Below are 14,282 nucleotides of genomic sequence, written 5' to 3'. Positions count from 1 at the left end.
AAGAAAGAAAGAAAGAAAGAAAGAAAGAAAGAAAGAAAGAAAGAAAGAAAGAAGGAAGGAGAGAGGAAGAGAGGAAGGTAAGAGAAAAAGAAAGAAAAGAAAGAAAGAGAAAACCAGAAAGAAAGAAATGAGAGAAGGGAAAAGGAAGGAAAGATTCATGAAGACAACATTCTTGAAAAGCTGAAATATTTTAGTTCTACTACTTTATTTTAAGTGACTTTTCCCATTGATGTTTCTGTATCATGAAAAGATCATCCCTTTGTTTCCTTGTCCTCTGCTGGAAATTTGCCAGACATCACGACAAAACTGAAATTAGACAGAAATTGCTTTTGAACATATATTCACAGCACATAGAAATCAATGACTGTTATCAATGCAAACTTTTTTGTCCCATAATTCACTTCATCGTTGAGCTTAAAATTTCTGCTGCTTTTCTTATCTAAAGTTGGGCTTGTCAAATATATTTAGATGGAATTCAAAATCTGACGGGGGATGGGGGGGAGGTTAATACATTTTCGAAAATGGTAGTGGAAGGAGAAACATGTGATCCGGAACTATATTTTTTTTTTCCTATATTTGTGATTGAATCTTTTAATAATCATATTGCCTTCAGTAATTATTATGGCCCTACTAAGAGCTATCTAGATGTTTTGCATAGGCATTTAAGCATCATTTTAGTTTATTTGTGGATCAGATAATTATAGCTGGAGGTTTTAATTGAGTTTTAGATACTTTGTTAGATTGCACTTCCATTTTAGCTAAATTTAAGCCTTATACATGGAAAGTGTTACAGTCTTATATGTTGGAGTCTAATTTAGTGGTGACTTTAAATGTTCATAGCAAGAATATTCTTTTAAAAGTTGAGTGGATGAACAAATACACTCCTGTTTTCAATCTTTTCGTTACAATACATATTCTGGCAACACTATCAGTTATTATAAATGCGGTGTAGACAAAAATATTTCAGATAATTTATCTCAGATAAATATCAATATAAATAGGTTATTAAAATGGTTATTGATATCTTGTCTGACTCTGAACTTCAACATTTTGAACTGGAATCTGCATTTGTTTATGGGCTACAACTAATCAGTTCCAAAACTCATGATGGGGGCTAATACATAATTATGTTATCTTTTTTCATACCATGTCAGGGATTTGTTCCTTTTTTTAAAATTTAATTTATTTAGTAAATGTATAGGCCACATTTCATACACATGATTCTGGGCAGCTCACAATTAAACAGTTTATGTATGTATGTATATATGTATGTGTTTGTTTGTTTGTTCTATATGCCACTTATTTCACAGTCAAGCTAGTTTTGTAATAACTCTAGTATTTCCTTATTAAAGTCTGAAAGGCAAGTTTGGGAACAGGTGAGGCAAAAATAATCATAGGATATTCTTTAAAATAATCCCAGTATGAAAATTGCAAATAAACCTCTGCAACAGTATTAATGGACAAATAGTGACATTTCCCCTAAAGTTATACAATTGAAATATATCCAGTTAAATTTGTAAATTTTACTGTTCAGTTCAGATGTCTTAGTGAGATCTAGAATGTCCTAATGGATAATAACATTGAAAATCCATTGCATTTTGGATTTATTTTATACCTAAAGTATTTCTAATGAAAAGTTAAAGAGCATTGTTGATTGATAGATCGAACGATAGACAGACAGATAGATGGATGGATGGACGGACAGACAGACAGACATTATACTATAATTAGGCCATGTGTAACCGACAGATTGGATGCCAAATTGTGATTTTAATATAGAGTTCATCTGTTATTTATTATTTTATTCTAAAAAATTAACTGGATGTTCCTTGAGTGTTTTTATTAGTTCTGGTCACTCTAGTCTTTGATTTGATTTATAAACTTGATTTGAATATGTTTTAATATATAATATGCTATAATACATACACACGTGTACGTGTGTGCGCTTGTGTATGTGCTATTTGCAAGAACTTTAGAATAATTAATACCTCATATAAATAAATCAATGAACAATGATCTTAAAATATATTAAGTTTCTTAACTAGTATTAAGCTTCTCTTAAACATCAGAGAATGGTTTTAAAAAAATGGATTGTCAACTTCATCATGTGTAAATAACATCAGAAACACCTATTTATATATCATGGGCTTTCCCACTATTGTCATATTTTGGTTTAATATCCATAACTTGGTTAATGTGGTTTTTGAATAAGTAATATGCTTTAGTAAAATTTTAGAGTTTATCAAGAGATGAAGAAGTATAGATTATGGATAATAAATGTAGCAAAAAAAGATTAGCTGTTTACAACGGAATGAAAATGTCACCCTGAATCTACAGTACACCTGAGGGCAAGTGATTACTTGGTGCTTATGAAACGGCTCTTCATCAGAATATTGGCAAAGGTGATCAATGTCATTTAGGATAGTCGAGGTTTAATATTTGTTTTTAAAATGGAAATTTTTAGCATATATATTTTCTCTATTCCTATTACCTTCCTTTCCTTGTTTTTTGTTGTGTACACTGGAAAAGAGGACGGAAAGAAAGAAAGAAGGAAGGAAAGAAAAAGTAAGTGAAAGAAAGGGAAAAGAAAGGAAAAGAAATGAAGTGAAAAGGGATAAAAAGAAAAAAAGAGTGAAAAGATGAAAAAGAGAAACAGGGAAAGTGAATGGAAAAGGAGACAGGGAAGAAGGGGGAAGAAGGAAGGAAAAAGGATAAAAGGAGAAGCAAAGAAAGTGAATGGGAAGGGAGTGAGGGAGCGAGGAAGAGAGGGAGGAAGGATAAAAGGAAGAAAGGAAGGTAAGAAAGAAACATTAAGTGAAAAAAAGGTACAAAGACAGAAAAAGCAGTGAAATGAAAAGGAAAGAAAAGGGAATAAAAAGAAAGTAAGAAGGAAAAAAGAAACCAAGATAGTGCATTGGAAGAGAGGGAGGGAGGGAGGAAAAGAGGAAAGGAGGGATGGAGGCAGGGAGGAAGAAAGGAAAGGAAAGGAAGGAAGGAGGAAGGAAAAAAGGAAGAAAGGAAAAGGAAGGTAAGAAAGAAAGAATGTGAAAAAGACAGGAAAAGCAGTGAATTGAAAAGGAAAGAGAAAGGAATAAAGAGAATGTAGGAGGGAAAAAAGAAACAGGAAATGTTAAGGGAGGGAGGGAGGAAGGAGGGAGGAAGGAAGGAAAGAAAGATCTTTTCACCACTATCAAAGACTTTCTCTTGCCTCCTTCTCTCTCTCTCTCTGTCTCCAGAGGGCAAGCTTTTGCCTAAGATATGATGGACTTATTCATCCCAGGCGGAGGGCACATCATTCTCAAATGACTGACAAGCTTTCCAAAATGAAGGGCGAGCCGAATGGGCTCTAATAGTGGTGGGCAGCCTTTCTAGTCAAACATAAAGCAAATTAATCTGAGCACCCTTGTACCTTTTGTCTGGAAATGTCATAAAGTAATATGAAAGGGTAACCCCGGTTCTCTCTACAGCTGGATTTCAATAGATTTACATCTTAAAGGGCATGGCATATTTTTATATATATATATAAAGCACAGCGATAATCCTTCTCTTGCACACAATCACGTCCAGGGACACGTACAGGAATTCTGCCAATTTGGGCTGTTGACATTCAAAGGTTGGTTCATCCTGATGGACCTCGTGGCTAGCTCTTCTCAAAAGTATTTTTTTTTTCTTTCTTTCAATTGAGATATTATAACAGAAAAGACATCCTATTGCTCTTATTCAGTTCCCCTGTTTTTTTTTTTAAGACTTTCTCACCTTCGGCATTCCTTATTTATTTATTAAGTTTAATTGCCACCCAACTCATTTCAAAGCAACACTGTGCCACTTACAGCATTAAAAATAAAATCATTTAATATATATATATATATATATATATATATATATATATATATGTGTGTGTGTGTGTGTGTGTGTGTGTGTGTGTGTGTGTGTGTTTGTGTGTATATGTATACACCCAAAAAAATCCCAATACAAACAGAATAAAATCCACTGGAGTACTTGTCAAGAAAGAAGTTGCCTCAAATTGTAGGAACATAATTTCAAGGAAATATTCCTTACAAAATGCCAAGAAACATAGAATCTACCATCTGTTTTTCTCTCTCTCTCTCTCTCTGCCTGCCTCCCTCCCTCTTTATCTATTCATCCTCTATCCTCCCTCTATCTCTATCACTCAGATAGATAGATAGATAGATAGATAGATAGAGATAGAGATATATAGATATGTGTGTGTGTTATATCTGTCTGTCTATCTATCTATCTATCTATCTATCTATCTATCTATCTATCTATCTATCTATCTATCTATCATCTATCATCTACCATCTATTCCAAATAAAAATGGGCATTTGAGGCTTCCCGTAGTGCTGAAACAGGCCTGTTTTTCAGCCTCCAAAGGCTGTAGAGGCTTTCCTCGAGCCCCCAGGGGCACAAAAATGGCCTCCCCCAGGCTCCAGAGGTCCTCCGAAGGCTGAAAATGGGCACTTCCGGTATTTCTGGAAGGCCCATTTTTCGGCCTCCCGAGGTTGCAGACACTTCCCTCGAGCTTCCGGACGGGAGAAAATGGCCTCAAAAGGGCTGAAAATCAGCTGGGAGGTGTACGTATGTGCAGTGTTGGTAAGTATGACTGGGGCTCGTGCGCCATAGGTTCTCCATCATGGCTCTATGCAGATGTTACATTTGAGTCCTCCCTTATCCTAATTGTTTCTGAAACAACACACATCAGATAGATGCACACATTTATGCTAATATACATATACATACTTAGTGTTTTTTCAATCCGGTATATATTTTATGTATTTGTCTTGAGTCACAAAACATCACATCCCAAAGTTCTAAAAAGGGCAGATTTCAATATTTAACCCTATTCAAACTTACACATAAGTTTTGGAGGTGGACCTCTGGATAAATTTATATAAGCATCTGAAATAAACACAACTCTCCTCTATCCATAATCTGAACTAGTTTGGTGCACAAGTAACAGCCAAGATACCTACAGCATCGTTTTAATTAAATCCTTTTCTTTGGGAATTCTTTTCAAAAACGTTGTATTTGCCTCCGATTCCCAGCAGCCACCCACAGAAAAAGCACAATCATTCCTCCTGAGGACAGGAGGGAGGAAAACCTTCCATTTGGTTGTCTGAAAGTTGAGACATGGCAAATGGACTTGTTTTCTTGTTGATTTGAGGTATTTCGCTACTCATCCAAGCATCAGCATCAGTCAGAGCACACTAATTGGGCAGGGGGTTGCTGGAATATACTAATTCTTCCCACACCTTAAATACATAACAGATTCAGAAACATACGGTTTTAGGTGTCTTTCTGGTGAGACTGGTCTACCAGGGCAATTTCTGGTGTCAGCATTCCAACTAACAACCTCCAAACCAATGAACTCCGAGACAAGCATTTTCTCAAAGTTCCATTTTATTAGAGTGGTCATATTGGCACACCTGGGAAAACCCGAATCTGAGAGTTCCAGGTTTTCCCTTCCCAAAAGAAAATCAAAGATCGATCCCCTACACCCAACAGTCCATCACGTGGCCCAATCAAACCTCGTCCCTTTGTGGGCATGGCAGGGGAAGGATACTATCAAATCTCCATTCCCTCCTCACTGCTGGGTGAAGGTGGTGGCCGGGGCTGGGGTGGTGTGGCGTTGGGGGGGGGGGGGGGGGGAGGGAGGGTTTAAATTACCTTTCCCTCCTCCCTCCTGGGGGGGAGTTACCGGCCCATAGATTTCCACTGCTCTCCTCTCCTCTGCCTTCTGCTCATCCGCGCATCAGGCACTGGACCCACCTGTTCCTCCTCTTCCTCATCATCCACCTCCAGATGTGGGGGCTGTTGACTCTCCACCTGAGGGCTGACGGATGGCCCAGGCTCTAACACTGTCTCTCTCTGCCAGCTCCATTCCCTCTTTTCCATCAGAGCTCCCAGACTTGCTGACCCTGACTTCCACACCTCCTCCTCTGATTCGGCTGCTGGAGGGGCTGGCGGCCAGGCCACCACATGGTCTCAGATAACTTGGGATCCAACATCCGTAAGAAATTCATGGGTGAACCAAGCTCTGATTTGGGGCTGTAATATGGCATATTGGGAAGCTTTGTTCCATAACTGTAACTGTATGTTGTTCGTTTGGTTTTAGCACTTTGTGTGACTATGTCCTGATCTTGGGGTCAGTTGGGGGTCAATCAATTGCAAGGACTTGAGGAGTTAACACACCATTCCAAAGTGCTTCCCGGAGTTGTAACATTACACAAGGCTTGATGATGTTCCTCCCAAACAGATTGTCCCCTTGCTAAGGAGATTATTGCCGTATTATCTCAAAGCAAACAAAGGTACTTATCAACTCTGGATCTTTGCTCATTGTCTGCTTGTTCCTTCATATCTGCATTTTACATTCATTACACACCAGGGAACAGATCCCCTCTCTCTGGAAGTACACAACCTCCTCACACTTGTTCTCCAACAGCCTCTAGGATGCAAAGAAAACATTACTATCAAGCAATTCAGCAGCAGTGGCTAAGACCACAGGCTGCTCCTGTATGTGTGTGTTTGTGTGTCTTTGTGTGCCTGCATGTGATGCTGATTTGTTACGTGTGTTTTCCCTGCATTTTTTATTTCTTAGCCCACGCTTTGTTGTTCCCAAGAGCTAAATCGTATTTTAAAGGAGTGAAAACAGTACAGTGAGTGGTAAGTTACACAAAGTACGAATGCCCTGGTATTTTTTTTTTCTTTTTTCCTTCTATTTTGGAGGAATGAGATAGGGTGCGAATCAGAAGGAAAAAAAAAGAATAATTTCTTTTTCACTCTATTTAGATTCCTCCTCTCCTTATAACACTGTAGCTTTTGTGTGGGTTTGGCTCAAATTTATGGAAAACTATGACAACAGTTTTCAATATTTGATCTCTGAGCTCATAACCAGCAGAGGTACTGAACTAGAGTTATAACTTACCCATTTATGATGTATGATCCAGAAAAAATATGTAGAGAAAAGGGATAGGTAGAGAAAAGTAAGGATTTACATTTAGGCAAGTAGAACCAAATGCACAAGTGTAGAATAGGTAGTAGGTAGTAACTGTGAGAGCGATCTTGAAGTCCTAGTGGATGATCATTTAAATATGAGCCAGAAGTTTGCTGCAGTTGTCAAAAAAGCCAATATAATTCTAGGTTGCATTAATAGAGGGGTAGAATCAAGATCACATGAAGTGTTAATACCACATTAGAATGCTTTAGTAAAGCCACACTTGGAATCCTGCATCCAGTTTTGGTCACCACAATATTAAAAAAAGATGTTAAGACTCTAGAAAGAGTGCAGAGAAGAGCAACGAGGGTGATTAGTGGACTGAAGGCTAAAACATATGAGGAAGAATTGCAGGCATTGGGTATGTCTTTTCCAATATCTAAGGGGCTGCCACAAAGAAGATCAACTCACAAGAAGCAATGGATGGAAACTAGTCAAGGACAGAACCAACCTAGAATTAAGGAGAAATTTCCTGATGGTTGGAACAATTTATCAATGGAAGAGCCTGCCTCCAGAATTTGTGGGTGCTCCAACATAACATGGTTGAACCTCTGGCATAGCTCTCTCTCATCTTCCTCAGAGCACACAAGACCCACAACCACGTTAAGGTAGTGCCTCATTGGGCAGGTTGGCTATTATTGTTATTGTTATCATTATTCCAAACTTTAAGTCTGAAATTAAAAACAACTGAAGCGTTTCCTGCCCACCCCCATAATCATCCTACATCAGTTTTGGTTTTTTTTAAATGCTACCACCCAAATGTAGTCTCTGGTCTCTTGATTCATGATGCTGAAAATGAAAAGAGTCTAATATTTAAATTATGGCTTTGTGAAGTTGAAATGTCTCTTTCATCGCTCATTAAGCAGTTTGTTGAGTAAAACTGCCTTTGTAAGAAAAGAAAAAAACCCTTTCATTCAATGATTTTTTTTTTTAATGAGTTATTCTTCTTATCCAAGAAAAGGCTGGAAGCAAAGGTCTGGATATAAAATTTGCCTAAAGCCAACTTCAAGATCAGTTTCTTCAATAAGCTAGTCCAGGGGTGGCAAACTCGATTTCAATGAGGGCCACATCAGGGTTGTGTTTGACCTCGGTGGGGAAGCGTGATAGGCATGGCTGGGGTGGGGCCATGGTAGGCATGGCCAGCTCAATATCACTTGAGTCGGGGGCACCTGTGGTGGCCAAGTGCTAAGGCAGGACTTCCCTCAGATCCTCCCTCACTCTCATTATAATCTCTTTCCTCCCTCCCTCCCTCCCTCCCTCCTTCCCTTCCCTTCCTTCCTTCCTTCCTTCCTTCCTTCCTTCCTTCCTTCCTTCCTTCCTTCCTTCCTTCCTTCCTTCCTTCCTTCCTTCCTTCCTTTCCTCCTCCTCCTCCTCCTCCTTTCTTCCTTCCTTTCCTCCTCCTTCCTTCCTTCCTCCTTCCTTCCTTCCTTCCTTCCTCCTTCCTTCCTTCCTTTCCTCCTCCTCCTCCTCCTCCTCCTCCTCCTCCTCCTCCTCCTCTTCCTATCTTCCCATCTTTTTCTTTGTCTTTCCTCTTTCCCGTTCTCCTTTCCTGTCCCTTCTTGCATGCTCAGATGCAAAAGAAGAAAACATTTCTCCTTTTCTTTTGTTTTTAGTCTGTTTGTTTAGCCCTCTGTCAGGGAAAATGGAGCCACAGAGGGCTATGCACAGCCCTTCCGAGCTCTGTCTTCACCGGCAGAGGCACTGCGGGCCAGGCCATTGCTGTTTCCAGGGCATCCTCACAGGCCAGATCTAAGCACCTCATGGGATAGATCTAAGATGCCAGATGCAGCCCGTGGGCCTTGAGTTTGACACCCCTGATCTAGTCTCTTAAATACTAGATGGTCCCAAAGGTACTACATTTCTGACATTTATGAAGAAAGGCCAAGAAACGAAATTTAAATAGGTGAGAAGTGCAGATAGTCCTCGGTCACAATTGAGCCTAAAATTTCAGAAGGTGCTAAGCATGTCAATTGTTGAGTGAATGTTGGCCCATTTTCTGATCTTTCTTGCCAGAGTTCTTAAGGGAATCACTGCAATCATTAAATTAGTAATGTGGTTGTTAAGTGAATCTGGCTTCTCCATGGACTTTGCTTGTGAAAAGGTCGCAAAAGATGATCACATGACCCCAGGACATTGCAACCATCATAAATATGAGCCACTTGCCAGATGTCTGAATTCTGACTGTGCGCTGAAATAGTCATTTGTGAAAAATGGTCATAAGTCCCTTCTTTTTCAGTGCTGTTGTAACTTTGAACAGTCACTAAACAAAAGGTTTTAAATCGAGGACTTTTGTAACACAATGTCCACAAAATATGGGCAAAAAATCAAGATGGCAGCCACAGTGGGCTAATCAAAGCTGCATCTCTGATATACATAAGGACAAAAAAAACCCCACAGAATCAAAATTGGTTTTCTTGACCATAAAATGCAGACATTCCTGAAGGAACAGAGTGAATGGATTTGTATGTTTTTTTCCACATATTGTGCAATTGGAACTTGTTCACTCCAGACAAAATGGCTTCCAAAGAGGAATTGATAATGGATAGGTGAAGGGGTGAACCTGTCAATTTGCTTTCTCCTATAAAATTTCAATCAGAAATGTTTTTCATTGGGAGATCTTGAGCCAGTTGCTCTCTTTGGTCCAGCACTAGAATATAGTGATGGTGGTGGTGGTGGTGGAGGTGGAGGCGGAGGAGGAGGAGGAGGAGGAGGAGGAGGAGGAGGAGGAGGAGGAGGAGGAGGAGGAAGGAGGAGGAGGAGGAGGAGGAGGAGGAAGAAGAAGAAGAAGAAGAAGAAGAAGAAGAAGAAGAAGAAGAAGAAGAAGAAGAAGAAGAAGAAGAAGAAGAAGAAGAAGAAGAAGAAGAAGAAGAAGAAGAAGAAGAAGAAGAAGAAGAAGAAGAAGAAATAATAATAATAATTTATATAGCTGCCCATCCCACATACATGAGTCTGGTGAGTCGACAATGCAAAGATGATATCAAAAAATAAAAATAAAAACATGATTAAAAACTATCAAACATTCAAAAGAACATAATCTTAGAAAAAGCTTTGATATAGATAGATAGATAGATAGATAGATAGATAGATAGATAGATAGATAGATAGATAGATAGATATGGAGAGAGAGAGAGAGAGAGAGAGAGAGAGATGGACAGATGGATGGACAGATGGACAGAAAGACAGACAGAGACTGATATGGGACATATTCCATAAAGACAGTTTGTATATATTTTCATATCCTGAAAGGTTTACTTCAGTAGCCAGAGCCATTTAATCTTATTGCTCTCATAAATGGATAAGTGAAAGAGAAAGAAAGTGTACACGTTCTTAACACGGACAATTCCTTGGGGGTGTTATTTTCCTTTGTTCTCCAACAGTATGGACCCTTCCTTTCTTTTCTTACAACTTTATCTCTATTGATTTTTGTAAAAAAGCATTATCTATGGTAATCTACAACTTCACCCTATCCTCAGATGAAGTTATCACATTGTTGCACTTCTATTATTGTTCCTTGCACTGGAAGGATAAAGGTTTGCTTTCTGGGTATCTTACAATCATTTTAGAAACAACGAATTATTATTCACTACAAAGAAATATCAAATCACTCTCAGAAACAAACAAACATCTCTACTCCTTCAAAATCTGGATCCAACACGAGCATTTTCTTAGTGTTTTATATATTAAATAGGGGTGGACAAATTCAAAACAAAATAAATAATTGTCCTTTACCTTGAGAAAAAGTGAGATAAAATGTTTAGTCCAAATCCCACTATTTAAATAGGAACTGGGCAGTGCAAAAGGCTTTATATTGTTAATTATTTTTTTTGCTCCTATTTGTGTTTTGACTGTCTGTAAGCTGCCTAGAGTCTCTCCTCAAGTAGGCAGTTATATATTCTAAAACAAATAAAATAAAAATAAGTAAATTATGCTATATCTCTGATTGAGAGGCTCAGTTCCAGGCCTGGGTAGATGAAAGCTATCTGTTGCCTTTGTTCTCCACAAAATCCAATCCAATTGGTAGGTTAGGTGGGTAGATAGATAGATAGATAGATAGATAGAATATTGAGATAGATAGGATATTGAGATAGATAGATAGATAGATAGATAGATAGATAGATAGATAGATAGATAGATAGATAGATAGAATATTGAGATAGATAGATAGATAGATAGATAGATAGATAGATAGATAGATAGATAGATAGATAGATAGATAAATGTAATTCCACCTTCTGAGACCTATTGTAGTTCCATTGGAAAAAGGAACACATAATTTGTTTTGTCAAGGATGAACTTACCCCCTTTGGGTCTTTTCAACTTGGAAGGGACACGAATCCTGTGGGCCACTTATTCCTTCACCTGCTTTTTTTTCTTCTACTATTGAGAGTTCTGTGAACAGAGAAAATGAACCATCATTGGCATCCTATAAAACTTTTAGCAACGGGGCTAATGAAATGCAAAGCTTTCGGTGAGTCCAAGCAAGCCTTCCTATCAAATCACCTGAAATATTTATTTGTCCTCTTGAATAATTGATAGGGGCATCAGCTCTCCCGGTCAATTGATTTATTAAGGGGCTGTTCAGAATTAAACAGCTTAAAGATATTAGATTGAGCAGCGACCTTGCTTGTTAGCATATTCATTTACCTACGGGAGCTCCTATTAGAAATTGTTAATACATAACATTCCCAGTCATGGCCCAGATCTCCTCAAATTGCATTGACGCTGGGGCTGTTTAGCCACCGAATAACAGATTTGATTGAGTACTCGGGTCTGGTGTAATTAGATTTTGCCGGAGATAGTGAGTGTGTGGGAACTTGGTTTTAATGTGGTATGCATTAAACTAGATATGTCATCAGCATTACAGTAATTGGGAAACAGCAACGCCATAGGTCCAGCTGTGGGATTATATATTATATATTAGATTTGTGTTTACGGCGTGTGTTTTTGTCCCTGAGATGGAATTTCAGGGTGACAAGAATCACCATCCCTAAGAACAGGCCTGTTTTGATCCGAGATGATTGGCCTTTTTAATGAGAGTTATTGCCTTGAGAGAATTAGTCTCATCCTCAAAAGGAACCTCTCCGATAAAATAATGGAATCAATTTATTGTCAAGTAATCGTGCCAATTATTGGGGGGAGTTTCCCAAAGGTCATCGCGATGGCTAATCAATGAAGCAAGTGCATTTCTTCACTCACGGATACAACGGGAAAAATTAGGTCTTGACTTAATCAAGCTCCACCATCACTAAGGAACAGAATTCCAGATGGATTAAAGACCATTGAAAAAGTTGAACTCAACTTTTAAATAGCACTGTCTACTATTGACCTCACCCCTGTCCTAAGAGGCCTGTAGGGGGCGTGCATAAGCGCACCAACGTGCCTACCGTCCTTGTCCTATTATTTCTTTTATATATATATTTTTATTTTTCTTATATATATCCATGTATTTATAACTATGTTTTTACTTATCCCTATTATCTTGTAAGCAATTGACAAATAAAAATAAATAAATAAATAAAGTCTACTTCTTAGTGTTGGAGATGGAAGTTTGTTGGTTATGATCTGGGATGGAAGTGAGAATGATTGGTCCAGAGTGAGGGGACTGCGGCAGAAAAGATCATTTCTCGGAATTTCTCCCCTCCCCCAAATCTTTGTTAAGTCTTCATTCCAGCAAAGATGCTAAGACAACAACTGACATCCCAGTTCTCCTGGATCGAGCAGAATCTGAACCAACCCAAGTACAGATGATTCCTGATCAGTTATGGTTCTCCAGACCAGATTCTTCCTACAGAGCCCTGCTAGATTAAATTTTCTTTCATTCCAGAGATTAGCATTAAATTAAATAAATGAGAGTATCAAGGCTACAGGGATATCTCAACTTGATGGATTCATTAATAAATAAGGGCCAAGGTACAGAAGTACAATTTCCAGGTTTCTTTCTTTCTTTCTTCCTTCCTTCCTTCCTTCCTTCCTTCCTTCCTTCCTTCCTTCCTTCCTTCCTTCCTTCCTTCCTTCCTTCCTCCCTTCCCTTCCCTTCCCTTCCCTTCCCTTCCCTTCCCTTTTTGAACAAACAGCAGACTTAAAGTCTGGAGGGAAGAATCAGATCTCAATCAAAATCTACTAAACACCAAGAATCAATTATTGGCTCAGCCATTTTTTTCTTTTCTTGAAAAGCCTTCTTCCAATCTTTTTCAGCCTATGAGAAGGTCTCTTGAGACCAAGTATCAAGTTAGTCCTCAACTTATGGCCACAATTGGAACCAGAATTTCTGTTGCTAAACAAGGTGGTTGTTGAGTGAGTTTATAACTTTCTTTGAGACAGTTGTTAAACAAATCACCGGAGTTATCAGTGAATCCCGTGGCCATTCAGTGAATCCACCTTCCCTGCTTTGACTTTGCTTAGCAGAAGATAGCTGGAAAGGTTGCCAGTGGGGACGACATGACCATTGGGATGGCTGCAGCCCTTGTAAATACATGCTGATTGACAAGTGTCTGAATTTTGATCATGTGACCTTAGGGAGGTTGTGATAGTTGTAACTGTGAGGATCAGCCATCTTTTTTTAGTGCTGTTGTAACTTCAAGCCGTCCACTAAACAAATGGTTGTTAAGTCAAGGACTAACTGTATTGTGAAAGTCTCACTACTTGCTAGAGTTGTGTAGTAGCCATGACAATTGGGGGTGAAAAAAGAAAAAAAAAAGAAAGAAAGAAAGAAAGAAAGAAAGAAAGAAAGAAAGAAAGAAAGAAAGAAAGAAAGAAAGAAAGAAAGAAAGAAAGAAAGAAAGAAAGAAAGAGAAAGAAAGAGGGAGGGAGGGAGGGAAGGAAGGAAGAAAGAAAGAAAAAAGGAGGGAGGGAGGGAGGGAAGGAAGGAAGGAAGAAAGAAAGAAAAAAGGAGGGAGGGAAGGAAAGAAGGAAGGGAGGGAAGGAAGGAAGGAAGGAAGGAAGGAAGGAAGGAAGGAAGGAAGGAAGGAAGGAAGGAAGGAAGGAAGGAAGAAGACTAAAACATGAAGAACAGCTACAGGATTTGACTTTGGCTAGTCTAAAGAAGAGAAGAATTAGGAGCAACAAGATACAGTGTGGACAATTAACCAGTGGAACAGCTTGCCTCCAGAAGTTCCAGATGCTCCATCACTGGAGGTTTTTAAGAAGAGACTGGACAGCCATGTGTCTGAAATGGTATAGGTTCTCCCGCATTGAGCAGGGGACTGGACTAGAAGACCTTCAAGGTCCCTTCCAGCTCTATTCTATTCTATTCAGGAAGGAAAAGGGA

At 38.8% G+C, this 14,282-nt stretch overlaps 1 long non-coding RNA gene across 1 annotated transcript in view; it reads right to left on the bottom strand.

Moving 5' to 3' along the window:
• Positions 1-221: 221 nt before the first annotated feature.
• Positions 222-14,282, bottom strand: part of LOC148124714 (uncharacterized) — a 96,020-nt gene continuing 81,959 nt past the window's right edge. Inside the window, exons 2-3 of the long non-coding RNA XR_015745166.1 lie at positions 11,314-11,404; positions 222-306 (exon numbers count right to left, since the gene is read on the bottom strand). This is a non-coding gene — a long non-coding RNA (uncharacterized LOC148124714). The remainder of the gene's footprint in view (positions 307-11,313; positions 11,405-14,282) is intronic.

Source organism: Pseudonaja textilis, chromosome 13 (genome assembly GCF_049901715.1).
Source record: "Pseudonaja textilis isolate UNSWEBS1 chromosome 13, rPseTex1.2, whole genome shotgun sequence".
Lineage (NCBI taxonomy): Eukaryota > Metazoa > Chordata > Lepidosauria > Squamata > Elapidae > Pseudonaja > Pseudonaja textilis.
Note: the sequence above shows the minus strand (reverse complement) of the source record. Positions and strands in the feature narration are given on the sequence as shown.